General features: G+C 45.2%; 1 protein-coding gene and 1 long non-coding RNA gene across 2 annotated transcripts in view; one reads left to right on the top strand and one right to left on the bottom strand.

The window, feature by feature from the left end:
* Window positions 1-15,196, top strand: part of LOC133559990 (uncharacterized) — a 135,130-nt gene that overhangs the window by 1,275 nt on the left and 118,659 nt on the right. Inside the window, exon 2 of the long non-coding RNA XR_009808366.1 lies at window positions 273-320. This is a non-coding gene — a long non-coding RNA (uncharacterized LOC133559990). The remainder of the gene's footprint in view (window positions 1-272; window positions 321-15,196) is intronic.
* chrm2a (cholinergic receptor, muscarinic 2a) overlaps window positions 1-15,196 on the bottom strand; it is a 110,611-nt gene that overhangs the window by 48,066 nt on the left and 47,349 nt on the right. The gene's annotated exons all lie outside the window — the stretch shown is intronic.

Raw genomic sequence — 15,196 nt, 5'->3', positions numbered from 1 at the left:
ATAATTTACGAATAAATTATTTTAAAATTCCTACAATGCGAATTCCTGGATTTTGTTTTCACATTCTGTCTCTCACAGTTGAAGTGTACCTATGATGAAAATTACAGACCTCTGTCATCATTTTAAGTGGGAGAACTTGCACAATCGGTGGCTGCCAAAATACTTTTTTGCCCCACTGTATGTATACAAACGTTTGCAGATATATTGTGTACATCTTGTGCTCAAAGTATGTAGACCTTCTCCTGATTTATTTGTTTATTCTCTTCTTGCAGCCTCCCTCTGATGATTTTTTACGCCCCTGTGGAGCACAGCTAAATGAGGTGCAGTCCACACACACACACACACACACACACACACACACACACACACACACACACACACACACACACACACACACGCAGAATGTGGCACATATTTCTGGCAGGGACTAGCGGGTACAGGGACAGGCGTCGCCACGGGTTCCTGCCTGTGAGATTGGATGGTTGATTTTTGTCTTTAAAGAGACAGCAAATGTGAAATATTGAGTGTCGCCATGGAAACACATCAGCATGTCAGGACTCTAACAGTTACAGCTGCGAGTACACACATGGCACTGGCGTAGTCAAAATGGTTTTGCAAAATTGGCTAAATGTTTCAATTTTGGGCCCTGGAATCCATAGAGGGCCCTGTTTTACACAAATAATTGCATATTTCTTTTCGTTATTGAATGACAGGGCACTTCATATGAAATTTTGCCACAAATGTACTCCTAGCACCTTCCTGCTCTGCCAGTAAAGGAATATAATTGCACATTTCCCTGTTTCACTGTACCTGTCAGAGTTGCCATTGACAGTTTGTTTGTGTTTTAGTTTCTCCTCTGTGTGTTTAGTATTTCCTGTCTAGTGCTCTTATTTTGGTTCAGCTTCCTGTTTGTCTCCCTGTGTCCTGTCTTCACTCAGCTGCGGCTGATTGGCATCTGGTCACACCTGGTGTCAATCAGCCAACTCCTATTTTACCTGCTTTGTTCCTCCAGTCAGTGCTGGATTATTGTATTGTCGTTGCCTCATGTCACTCCTGTGTCTTTCCTACCTGTCGTGTCTGGCATCATTTCAGCTACTACCTGTCGTGCTACATCTTGTCCTGGTCGTCGTAGCGGTAAGCTGTTTTTGTTAGCCATTGGCTATTTCCGGTTTTTCTGTTTGTTAACCTCTAGCTTCCATGCTAAAGTTCCTTTTTGTTTTTCTAGCTCCCAGTGCTAGCTCTCTTAGTTTGTTATTCCGCCCACGTGCGTGCTTTTCGTTTGTTCTTGTGTAGTTTTAATTAAATCAGGTTTTCATATACCATGCCTGCCTCCGTCTCTGCAACTTGGGATTCAATAACAGAGAATCCTGACAGTAGTCCGTGGTGCGAAGCATGAGTGCTGATCTTTTAAGGCAGTTGTACTTGTCTTCCATCTATGGTTGGAGTTAGAAATGCTTTAAAATGGTATATCGGAAATTATAGGTATCGGTTTCAAAAAGTAAAATGTATGACTTTTTAAAATGTATGGAGTGGTACACGGATGTAGGAAGAAGTACAGAGCAGTTGCGTCTCCCAGTCGTACTTGCCAACCCTCACGATTTTCTCGGGAGACTACCGAATTTCAGTGCCCCTACCGAAAATGTCCCAGGGCAACCATTCTCCCGAATTTCTCCCGATTTCCACCCAGACAACAACATTTGGGGCGTACCTTAAAGGCACTGACTTTGCGTGCTGGCGCAATCACATAATATCTACAGCTTTTCACACACAAACAAGTGAATGCACGCATACTTGGTCAACAGCCTTACAGGTCACACTGAGGGTGGCCGTATAAACAACTTTAACACTGTTACAAATATGCACCACACTGTGAACCCACACCAAACAAGAATGGCAAACACATTTCGGGAGAACATCTGCACGGTAACAAGTGAATGCACGCATACTTGGTCAACAGCCTTACAGGTCACACTGAGGGTGGCCGTATAAACAACTTTAACACTGTTACAAATATGCACCACACTGTGAACCCACACCAAACAAGAATGGCAAACACATTTCGGGAGAACATCTGCACGGTAACACAAAATAAACACAACATAACACATACCTAGAACCCCTTGCAGCACTCACTCTTCCGGGACGCTAGAATATACACTCCTGCTACTCAGATCACTTGCCCTTCCTTTTGTGTCATCAGTCTGACGTCATCCCTGATTGTTTCCACCGGTTTCCCATTACCCTCATGTGTCTTATAAGCCCACGCCTCCCCTTGTTCTCTACCATTTTGTCATGAGTATTTGTGCCTCTCTACCCTCCCGTCACGTTGGTATACCTTGATCCTGAATTCCTTTGTTGGTATTTTGAGTTTTCTTTTTCTCCTCCTCAGCAGAGTGATTTTGTGTTATTTAGTTTTACAGCCAAAGTGGTGAGTTGTCAGATTTTTCTCACGCTTCCTTTCTTTCCTCAAGTTTTTGAGTGACATTTTTTGTTAACTCGTATTAGATCAGAGAAAGTGTAAAATTTTTCATAGCCATTCTTTCTTCCTCCTGTTGGAGCGTTTTGTGTTTATAATACATTTCATAACTGTCATGTCTTGGTGATCATGTTTAGTTTGGCTATGTTCTGTTTGGTTTTTGGATTTTGTCAGTTCCTGTTTTATCACTCTCTGTTTTGTTTCCATGACAACCCATTAGTTTTCACCTGTCCTCATGTCACGCACCTGATTCATTTGGACTCACGCACCTGTTGTTAATCACCTCACCACTATTTAAGCCTGTACTGACCTGGCAACATCACATTCATGCTCTGCACTCTTGACACTCTGAGGAGTACTCTGTCCAGGTCATAGTTCATGCTGCCCTTTTCTTCCCACCGTCGTATTTTTTGTTTATCCAAGCCACAGTTTAGTGAGTTTTTTTAGTTCATGTTTTCATGTCTATAGTTTACGTTATAGTAATAGTTTTTGTTTTCTTAGCCGAGTTTTGTACCTCCGCTGTGAGCGCCTTTTGTTTTCACCTTTTGATAAATTCATTAAAAGATGTCATTACCTTCACGTGGTGTCCGGTTCAGTCGCTTCGCATCACGGGAAATCAAACCGCACCAAAGTCCACGTCATGACAATAACATATACGGCGCCAATTAGAGTTCCTCATTGTTTTTGTGTTTTCGGTTGTTCCCTTTTTTTTTTTGGAACTTTTTTCGCCGACTAGATTAGTTATTGTAGGTATTGAATTACCCTGACTCTGGAGGTGAAAGGAAGCTTTCAAAATAAAAGCCTGCGGAAATATTCCCTACTCTGCATATTATCTCTCTCCTTTTGACCAGGCCTGACATTAATTATATAAAATACCGTATTTTTCGGACTACAAGTCGCAGTTTTTTTTATAGTTTGTCCACGGGTGCGACTTATACTCAGGAGCGACTTATGTGTGAAATTATTAATACATTACTGTAAAATCCATCCATCCATCCATCATCTTCCGCTTATCCGAGGTCGGGTCGCGGGGGCAGCAGCCCAAGCAGGGAAGCCCAGACTTCCCTCTCCCCAGCCACTTCGTCTAGCTCTTCCCGGGGGATCCCGAGGCGTTCCCAGGCCAGCCGGGAGACATAGTCTTCCCAACGTGTCCTGGGTCTTCCCCGTGGCCTCCTACCGGTTGGACGTGCCCTAAACACCTCCCTAGGGAGGCGTTCGGGTGGCATCCTGACCAGATGCCCGAACCACCTCATCTGGCTCCTCTCGATGTGAAGGAGCAGCGGCTTTACTTTGAGTTCCTCCCGGATGGCAGAGCTTCTCACCCTATCTCTAAGGGAGAGACTCAAACTCATTGGGGCCGCTTGTACCCGTGATCTTATCCTTTCGGTCATGACCCAAAGCTCATGACCATAGGTGAGGATGGGAACGTAGATCGACCGGTAAATTGAGAGCTTTGCCTTCCGGCTCAGCTCCTTCTTCACCACAACGGATCGATACAACGTCCGCATTACTGAAGACGCCGCACCGATCCGCCTGTCGATCTCACGATCCACTCTTCCCTCACTCGTGAACAAGACTCCTAGGTACTTGAACTCCTCCACTTGGGGCAGGGTCTCCTCCCCAACCCGGAGATGGCACTCCACCCTTTTCCGGGCGAGAACCATGGACTCGGACTTGGAGGTGCTGATTCTCATTCCGGTCGCTTCACACTCGGCTGCGAACCGATCCAGTGAGAGTTGAAGATCCCGGTCAGATGAAGCCATCAGGACCACATCATCTGCAAAAAGCAGAGACCTAATCCCGTGGCCACCAAACCGGAACCCCTCAACGCCTTGACTGCGCCTAGAAATTCTGTCCATAAAAGTTATGAACAGAATCGGTGACAAAGGGTGTACTGTAAAATATCAAATAATATTATTTAGCTCATTCACATAAGAGACTAGACGTATAAGATTTCAAGGGATTTATCGATTAAGAGTGACGGATTGTTTGGTAAACGTATAGCATGTTCTATATGTTATAGTTATTTGAATGACTCTTACCATAATATGTTAGGTTAACATACCAGGCACCTTGTCAGTTGGTTATTTATGCCTCATATAACGTACACTTATTCAGCCTGTTGTTCACTATTCTTTATTTATTTTAAATTGCCTTTCAAATGTCTATTCTTGGTGTTGGTCTTATCAAATAAATTTCCCCCAAAAATGTGACTTATATATGTTTTTTTCCTTCTTTATTATGCATTTTCGGCGGGTGCGACTTATACTCTAGAGCAGGGTTGTCAAAGTCAAATACAGAGTGGGATAACATTTTAAACGGAACAAAGCCGCGGGCCAAGGTTGAACAAATGAACCTTTTAAAAGGGACCCAAACAAATATTGAACAAGCAAGGCTTATATCAATCAATCAATCAATGTTTACTTATATAGCCCTAAATCACTAGTGTCTCAAAGGGCTGCACAAACCACCACGACATCCTCGGTAGGCCCACATAAGGGCAAGGAAAACTCACACCCAGTGGGACGTCGGTGACAATAATGACCCAGTGGGACGTCGGTGACAATGATGACTATGAGAACATGATACTGTGAAAGATCAATCCATAATGGATCCAACACAGTCGCGAGAGTCCAGTCCAAAGCGGATCCAACACAGCAGCGAGAGTCCCGTTCACAGCGGAGCCAGCAGGAAACCATCCCAAGCGGAGGCGGATCAGCAGCGCAGAGATGTCCCCAGCTTGACTTTAGTGACATGCAAAATCCAGTTTCAAATAATAATAATAATAATTAAATATAATTTAAATAAAATGATTGCCTCTTTTCTATTTGCAGCCTTCTGAGGTAAATATCAAAATAAACTTTGTCCACAGGCTAATAATAAATTTGAAAATAAAATAACAATAATGAATGAATCAAACATTCAAGCTTTGAAGTAACAAGAGAATGTGCATGAATAAATTGTTAATTATTGCTCAGTTTGCTACACTGTTTTGCTTGAACAATGAATATGGAACAAGCAATAATTATACAACTTAATAGTGCAAAATCCACATTCAAAAAACAAACAAACAAAAAAAAAGGTAAAATAAACACAATTTAAATAAAGCATTTAATGCCTCTTTTCTATTTGCAGCCTTCTGAGGTAAATATCAACATTACATTTTTCCACAGGCTAATAAATCTTAAAATAAAATAATAATGGGATGGGTGGGGTTGGTGGTGGGGGGCAGGTTTTGGTGGTAGTCAGTGCTGCAAGGGGTTCTGGGTATTTGTTCTGTTGTGTTTATGTTGTGTTGGGACGGCGTGGCGCAGTGGGGAGAGTGGCCGTGCGGAACCCATGCGTCCCTGGTTCAATTCCCACTTAGTACCAACCTCGTCACGTCCGTTGTGTCCTGAGCAAGACACTTCACCCTTGCTCCTGATGGGTGCTGGTTGGCGCCTTGCATGGCAGCTCCCTCCATCAGTGTGTGAATGTGTGTGTGAATGGGTAAATGTGGAAGTAGTGTCAAAGCGCTTTGAGTACCTTGAAGGTAGAAAAGCGCTATACAAGTACAACCCATTTATCATTTATTTACGGTGCGGATGTTCTCCCGAAATGTATGGTGTGGGTTCACAGTGTGGCGCATATTTGTAACAGTGTTAAAGTTGTTTATACGGCCACCCTCAGTCTGACCTGTATGGCTGTTGAGCAAGTATGCATGGCATTCACTTAAGTGTGTGTACAAGTCACAAATATCATGTGACTTGTATGGAGTAAATGCGGACGTGACAACATATTGTAGACAACGCTAAAGGCAGTGCGATTATAGTACCGGCGGGCCAGCTCTAATGTTAATTTGATATTGCCTCAAGGGCCAAATTTGGCCCGCGGGCCAGAGTTTGACACCCATGCTCTAGAGCGACTTATATTCCGAAAAATTTGGTATATACAATGTGTTTCTGTCAGCAGCTACACATACAATAAACATTACAAAAGTATAAGGGTCATTGTGTATTTCACATGAATTCAATGGAAAGTTTAGTGGCGATACATTGACACAATAAACTGAATATGTTTACTGGCCATTAGGAACTGGCCAAATGAACTTGCCTGACCCACGCGGGAATATTTTTCCCCCTGGCAATAAATCATCCTGGTTTTGTCGGGGCTAATTTTAGATGCAATGCAGAAATCACTGAAAATACGGTCAATACCAGAGGGAAATGTTGCCAACAAGAGAGTTCACAAGTCTCTTTTATGTCTGTGGTGTATTTAGGGCAGAACGTATGTCGCACCATCACTACTAAGGGGCTGACAACCAGGGGGGATGCGGGGCCAGGACTTGCCGTCCTATCAGAAGCAGGCAGTGGTCTTTGTAAAACAAAATTTGAAAAAGAAAACGGTCATCTACTGGCAGCTACGGCTGACAAACGAAAACCATAAAATTAAAGTAAAACATTGTAAACCCATCCATCCATCCATTTTCTACCGCTTATTCCCTTTCAGGGTCGCGGGGGGCACTGGCGCCTATCTCAGCTACAATCGGGCGGAAGGTGGGGTACACCCTGGACAAGTCGCCACCTCATCGCAGGGCCAACACAGATAGACAGACAACATTCACACACTAGGGACCATTTAGTGTTGCCAATCAACCTATCCCCAGGTGCATGTCTTTGGAAGTGGGAGGGGCCTATCCCCAGGTGCATGTCTTTGGAAGTGGGAGGGGCCTATCCCCAGGTGCATGTCTTTGGAGGTGGGAGGGGCCTATCTCCAGGTGCATGACTTTGGAGGTGGGAGGGGCCTATCCCCAGGTGCATGTCTTTGGAAGTGGGAGGAAATTGTAAACCAAATAATGATAAAAAACATTATATTTACAGAAATGTTCATGTAACATCTTGCAGATTCTTACTAAATTATTAAGATCAACCACCTTTAATAAAGTGATGATGCAAACAGTTCTGCAGGAAAAATACCTTTATTCTACAGAGTTTTTACAAATTATTACGATTAACCAACTTTAATGAAGTGATGCAGGCAGTTCCACAGAAAAACACCATTATTTTACGGATTTTTTCTGAATTGTTAAGATCAGGTGTCTCAAATTCAATTTACCTGGGGGCCACTGGATACAGAAATTACATGAAAAGTGGATTCACTTTCTGCGAATGGCTATCTCGACCTAGCAACATACTTGCCAATCCTCCCGGTTTTACCGAGAGACTTCCTGTGACCCTTGCGAAGGATTGTCCCGATGTTCGCCCGGACGAATATTTTAAGGGGGTGTCGTGACAGCACTGCCTTCATCGTCCTCGGCGACCTTTCGTCGCGTTCGCTCATTCACCGTACAAACAGGGTTTCGACTAAGACGCATGTTGTATAAGGCTTTGTTGGACATACATTAGTGACTGCAAGACATACTTGATCAACAGCCATACAGGTCACACTGAAGGTGGCTGTACAAATTGAATTATATTTATATAGCGCTTTTCTCAAGTGACTCAAAGCGCTTTACATAGTGGCACCCAATATCTAAGTTACATTTAAACCAGTGTGGGGGGCACTGGGAGCAGGTGGGTAAAGTGTCTTGCCCAAGGACACAACCGCAGTAACTAGGATGGCACAAGCGGGAATCGAACCTGCAACCCTCAAGTTGCTGGCACGGCCACTCTACCAACCGAGCTATGCCGCCCAAATTTAACACTGTTACAAATTCGCGCCACACTGTGAACTCGCATCAAACAAGAAAGACAATCACATTTTGGGAGAACATCCGCACTATAACACAACATAAACACAAAAGGACAAATACCCAGAATCCCATGCAGCGCTACTCTTCCGGGCTACACCCCCGCCGCCACCCCACATCACCGCCCCCCTCCGTGCGTCAGTTGAGGTGGGCGGGGTTTGGTGGTTGCATCCCAGAAGAGTAGCGCTGCATGGGATTCTGGGTATTTGTTCTTTTGTGTTTATGTTGTGTTGCGGTGAAAATGTTCTCCCGAATTGTGTCTTTCATTCTTGTTTGATGTGGGTTCCCAGTGTGGTGCATATTTGTAACAATGTTAAATTTGTTTTTACAGCCACCGTCAGTGTGACCTGTATGGCTTGTGGCTGTTGATCACGTATGTCTTGCAGTCACCAAAGTGTGTCATATTACAGAGAAAAACGGTAAATTGTTAGTATGAGCATAAACCTTTACATAACAGGCTACATATAATTTTCAACTTGAATATAAAAATACACATAAATATTAAAAAAACAAGATTTACCTTAAAAATATTTATACAACTGTTAGATTGTTAGTATGGACATAGACTTTTATATAACAAGCTACATATTAAATGAAAGTTAATTACTGTAATTTTACATGAATTTGAAAGTAATTTGAGAAAACAGAAAATGATATGTATACTTTGGTATTTTTCTGTAAAAAACATAGAAATAGACATAGTTTGTCATTACTGGCATATTACTTAAAATAACAGGCGGTTTGTTTATTTACAGATAATGTCTTGAATTCTACAGTTTTGTAACCTATTTAAAAAAAATTGAAACATTTTGAGTAAATTAACCATAAAAATAGGATTTTTCTTTCTTACAGTGTTCCAGTTGTGCATTTCGAACGGGTTCGACGTCCAAGAAGACTCCATATAAACCTCTTCTAGATGGATGACATTTAAGCACCAACATGGACGTCCACCCCACGTAATGCAGCCCCCGAGAAAAGTATTTTTCCTCGTCGTCCGCTCCCCCGCCTGCTTTGCTCCTCTAATCAGATTATATTCGAGGTTGTGGCCTTAATCAGCGTAATGAAGGATCTCCGAGAGCACCATTAGCATCGTTAGCGAGAGGAGGGGGGGGGGGGGTGGGGGGCTCCTTCTCTCAGGTGAGCCTATTGATCTGTTTTTTTTTTTCAGGCCACACTCATAGGAGTTCTCATTCTTTGCTCCTCTTGCATAACCGCTTTTTTGTTGTATTTCTTTTTTTTTTCTTTTTTTTAGCATCGCTGGCACCCAAAAGGCCGATTTATCAATAGACGCATTAGAGACAAACAACGCCGACTGGCGGTAATTGTCAATGTTGAAGCAGGAGCGCCGGATCAAGCCTGCCGGATGATCCCGCCAGTGTTTGGGGAGCAAATATTGTTGTGTTTTTGGTGTAAAGTTGCAGAGGACGCGCTAATTCCATCTGGCGGCGGCGTTTTGTTGTTACACAACATTTCACGTGTCTTTTCACAGTCTTTGTTGGTCCAGCTGGACCGGGACATGTCCATATTCAGCCTGCACGGCGGAATGTCAGCCACCCGATTAGAAGAAGGGCTTTGTTTTGTCTCATATGCACAACAGTCAGAGGACCGCCACATTTGTCTCGGCCTATAACATATCGTCATCCATCTTCTTCCGCTTATCCGAGGTCGGGTCACGGGGGCAGCAGCCTAAGCAGGGAAGCCCAGACTTCCCTCTCCCCAGCCACTTCTTCCAGCTCTTCCCGGGGGATCCCAAGGCGTTCCCAGGCCAGCCGGGAGACATAGTCTTCCCAAAGTGTCCTGGGTCTACCGGTTGGACGTGCCCTAAACACCTCCCTAAGGAGGCGTTCGGGTGGCATCCTGACCAGATGCCCGAACCACCTCATCTGGCTCCTTTCGATGTGGAGGAGCAGCGGCTTTACTTTGAGTTCCTCTCGGATGGCAGAGCTTCTCACCCTATCTCTAAGGGAGAGACCCACCACACGGCGGAAGAAACTCATTTCGGCCGCTTGTACCCGTGATCTTATTCTTTCGGTCATGACCCAAAGCTCATGACCATAGGTGAGGATGGGAACGTAGATCGACCGGTAAATTGAGAGCTTTGCCTTCCGGCTCAGCTCCTTCTTCACCACAACGGATCGGTACAACGTCCGCATTACTGAAGACGCCGCACCGATCCGCCTGTCAATCTCACCATCCACTCTCCTCCCACTCGTGAACAAGACTCCTAGGTACTTGAACTCCTCTACTTGAGGCAGGGTCTCCTCCCCAACCCGGAGATGGCACTCCACCCTTTTCCGGGCGAGAACCATGGACTCGGACATGGAGGTGCTGATTCTCATTCCGGTCGCTTGTACCCGTGATCGTATCCTTTCGGTCATGACCCAAAGCTCATGACCATAGGTGAGGATGGGAACGTAGATCGACCGGTAAATTGAGAGCTTTGCCCTCCGGCTCAGCTCCTTCTTCACCACAACGGCGGAAGAAACTCATTTCGTCCGCTTGTACCCGTGATCTTATTCTTTCGGTCATGACCCAAAGCTCATGACCATAGGTGAGGATGGGAACGTAGATCGACCGGTAAATTGAGAGCTTTGCCTTCCGGCTCAGCTCCTTCTTCACCACAACGGATCGGTACAACGTCCGCATTACTGAAGACGCCGCACCGATCTGCCCGTCGACCTCACGATCCACTCTTCCCTCACTCGTGAACAAGACTCCTAGGTACTTGAACTCCTCTACTTGAGGCAGGGTCTCCTCCCCAACCCGGAGATGGCATTCCACCCTTTTCCGGGCGAGAACCATGGACTCGGACTTGGAGGTGCTGATTCTCATTCCGGTCGCTTGTACCCGTGATCTTATCCTTTCGGTCATGACCCAAAGCTCATGACCATAGGTGAGGATGGGAAGGTAGATCGACCGGTAAATTGAGAGCTTTGCCTTCCGGCTCAGCTCCTTCTTCACCACAACGGCGGAAGAAACTCATTTCGGCCGCTTGTACCCGTGATCTTATTCTTTCGGTCATGACCCAAAGCTCATGACCATAGGTGAGGATGGGAACGTAGATCGACCGGTAAATTGAGAGCTTTGCCTTCCGGCTCAGCTCCTTCTTCACCACAACGGCGGAAGAAACTCATTTCGGCCGCTTGTACCCGTGATCTTATCCTTTCGGTCATGACCCAAAGCTCATGACCATAGGTGAGGATGGGAACGTAGATCGACCGGTAAATTGAGAGCTTTGCCTTCCGGCTCAGCTCCTTCTTCACCACAACGGCGGAAGAAACTCATTTGGGCCGCTTGTACCCGTGATCTTATTCTTTCGGTCATGACCCAAAGCTCATGACCATAGGTGAGGATGGGAACGTAGATCGACCGGTAAATTGAGAGCTTTGCCCTCCGGCTCAGCTCCTTCTTCACCACAACGGCGGAAGAAACTCATTTGGGCCGCTTGTACCCGTGATCTTATTCTTTCGGTCATGACCCAAAGCTCATGACCATAGGTGAGGATGGGAACGTAGATCGACCGGTAAATTGAGAGCTTTGCTTTCCGGCTCAGCTCCTTCTTCACCACAACGGATCGGTACAACGTCCGCATTACTGAAGACGCCGCACCGATCCGCCTGTCGACCTCACCATCCACTCTTCCCTCACTTGTGAACAAGACTCCTAGGTACTTGAACTCCTCTACTTGAGGCAGGGTCTCCTCCCCAACCCGGAGATGGCACTCCACCCTTTTCCGGGCGAGAACCATGGACTCGGACTTGGAGGTGCTGATTCTCATTCCGGTCGCTTGTACCCGTGATCTTATCCTTTCGGTCATGAACAAAAGCTCATGACCATAGGTGAGGATGGGAACGTAGATCGACCGGTAAATTGAGAGCTTTGCCTTCCGGCTCAGCTCCTTCTTCACCACAACGGATCGGTACAACGTCCGCATTACTGAAGACGCCGCACCGATCCGCCTGTCGATCTCACGATCCACTCTTCCCTCACTCGTGAACAAGACTCCTAGGTACTTGAACTCCTCCACTTGAGGCAGGGTCTCCTCCCCAACTCGGAGGTGGCACTCCACCCTTTTCCATGAACTCGGACTTGGAGGTGCTGATTCTCTATCGTCTTGATGAAAGTGACTAACGTATTTTTCGGAGTATAAGTCGCTCCGGCCGAAAATGAATAATAAAGAAGGAAAAAAAACATATATACGTCGCAATGGAGTATAAGTCGCATTTTGGGGGGAAATTTATTGGATAAAATCCAACACCAAGAATAGACATTTGAAAGGAGATTTATAATAAAAAATAAAGAATAGTGAACAAAAGGCTGAATAAGTGTACGTTATATGACGCATAAATACATTGAGACCTCCGATTTCGGGAGGTGGGGGGGTGGTCACGGGTTGGGCGAGGGGCGTGGTTGGGGGTAGGGCGTTGTTGGGGGCGTGGTTAAGAGGGGAGGAGTATATTTACAGCTATCCATCCATCCATTCTCTACCGCTTATTCCCTTTGGGGTCACGGTAGGCGCTGGTGCCTATCTCAGCTACAATTGGGCGGAAGGCGGTTTACACCCTGGACAAGTCGTCACCTCATCGCAGTATGTGTAGAAATCTTTATTTATAATTGAATCACTTGTTTATTTTTCAACAAGTTTTTAGTTATTTTTATATCTTTTTTTCCAAATAGTTCAAGAAAGACCACTACAAATGAGCAATATTTTGTTTGCACTGTTATACAATTTAATAAATCAGAAACTGATGACATAGTGCTGTATTTGACTTCTTTATCCTTTTTTTTTCAACCAAAAATGCTTTGCTCTGATTAGGGGGTACTTGAATTAAAAAAATGTTCACAGGGGGTACATCCCTGAAAAAAGGTTGAGAGCCACTGCTCTAAAATCCGTAGATGTTATTGTCACATATGCATGCACAGTAGACGGCAGTATTGTCCTGTTTAAGAGTGTAACAACATTGCTGTTTACGACGGACGAACTGCTTTACGGAAAACAAAAACGTGACTGCTGTTGTTGTGTGTTGTTGCCGCGCTGGGAGGACGTTTATGAAACTGCCTAACAATAAACTCGCATAAGAAACCAAAAACTCGCCTTCGATCATTCTACAGTTATAACGTCATTGGGCAGGCACTCTGTTTATATAGTGGGAAAGCGGACGTGAAAACGGGCTGTCGACACGTCACTCGGGTCGGCATGGAGCTGGAGGGGGCGTGGCTTCCAGCTCCGCCTGAGTTTCGGGAGGTTTTCGGGAGAGGTCCTGAATTTTGGGAGTCTCCCGGAAAATCGGGGAGTCTTGGCAAGTATGTATTAATAACCAACGTAGAACGTGCCTGGTATGTTAACATAACATATTATGGTAAAAGTCATTCAAATAACTATAACATATAGAACATGCTATACGTTTACCAAGGAAACAATCTGTCACTCCTAACCACTAAATCCCATGAAATCTTCTTCCCCGGTGACACTTCTGAACAACTCTGCCAACTCCAAAGGTAGACAATGAGCCGCTTCCTCTTCTATCGGTACGTCGCTTACGTCAGAGTCATCGTCATTGGCATAATTCACAACTTCCAGCTTGTAACCTGCAGTATATGACTTCCCTTTCGGTTGCCATTTTTGTTCAGTCCTTCTCACTTTTTATAAGTTAGCGCCAATGTTGACATGGTGGAAGTAGTAGCAGGTAGCATCTTTTTTTTCCCCCACAATGCACTTCTGCCATGACCCTCCTCCGCTGAATTTTCATTGGTTGACGTGTGTGTGACGATTTCTGATATCCGGCTAGTCTCTTACGTGAATGAGATAAATAATATTATTTGATATTTTACGGTAATATGTTAATAATTTCACACATAAGTCGCTCCGGAGTATAAGTCGCACCCCCTGGGCCTTAATCTGCCCAGGTCTGCTGTAGCGCCCTCCTGAGGGCAGCAGGTCAAACAGGTCAAACCCAGAGTGAGCGCTGTCCTTGATAAAGTTGGTAGCTCAGCTGAGGCAGCGGGATGATCCGATGTAACACCTTTTCCCTAACTCTTCTAATGAGTAGAATAGGTTAGTATAGATATGTCTGATACTGTTCCATAATATCATACTCAATCAATCAATCAATCAATCAATGTTTACTTATATAGCCCTAAATCACTAGTGTCTCAAAGGGCTGCACAAACCACTACAACATCCTCGGTAGGCCCACATAAGGGCAAGGAAAACTCACACCCAGTGGGACGTCGGTGACAATGATGAGTATGAGAACCTTGGAGAGGAGGTAGTGAAGTGAATTGAATTATATTTATATAGCGCTTTTCTCAAGTGACTCAAAGCGCTTTACATAGTGACACCCAATATCTAAGTTCCATTTAAACCAGTGTGGGTGGCACTGGGAGCAGGTGGGTAAAGTGTCTTGCCCAAGGACACAACGGCAGTAACTAGGATGGCACAAGCGGGAATCGAACCTGCAACCCTCAAGTTGCTGACACGGCCACTCTACCAACCGAGCTATGCCGCAATGGATGTTGAGCGGGTCTAACATGATACTGTGAAAGTTCAATCCATAATGGATCCAACACAGTCGCGAGAGTCCAGTCCAAAGCGGATCCAACACAGCAGCGAGAGTCCCGTTCACAGCGGAGCCAGCAGGAAACCATCCCAAGCGGAGGCGGATCAGCAGCGCAGAGATGTCCCCAGCCGATACACAGGCAAGCAGTACATGGCCACCGGATCGGACCGGACCCCCTCCACAAGGGAGAGTGGGACATAGGAGAAAAAGAAAAGAAACGGCAGATCAACTGGTCTAAAAAGGGAGTCTATTTAAAGGCTAGAGTATACAAATGAGTTTTAAGGTGAGACTTAAATGCTTCTACTGAGGTGGCATCTCGAACTGTTACCGGGAGGGCATTCCAGAGTACTGGAGCCCGAAATGAAAAAGCTCTATAGCCCGCAGACTTTTTTTGGGCTTTGGGAATCACTAATATTCCATCTAATACTAATA

Source organism: Nerophis ophidion, linkage group LG10, assembly GCF_033978795.1.
Source record: "Nerophis ophidion isolate RoL-2023_Sa linkage group LG10, RoL_Noph_v1.0, whole genome shotgun sequence".
Taxonomy (NCBI): domain Eukaryota; kingdom Metazoa; phylum Chordata; class Actinopteri; order Syngnathiformes; family Syngnathidae; genus Nerophis; species Nerophis ophidion.
Note: the sequence above shows the minus strand (reverse complement) of the source record. Positions and strands in the feature narration are given on the sequence as shown.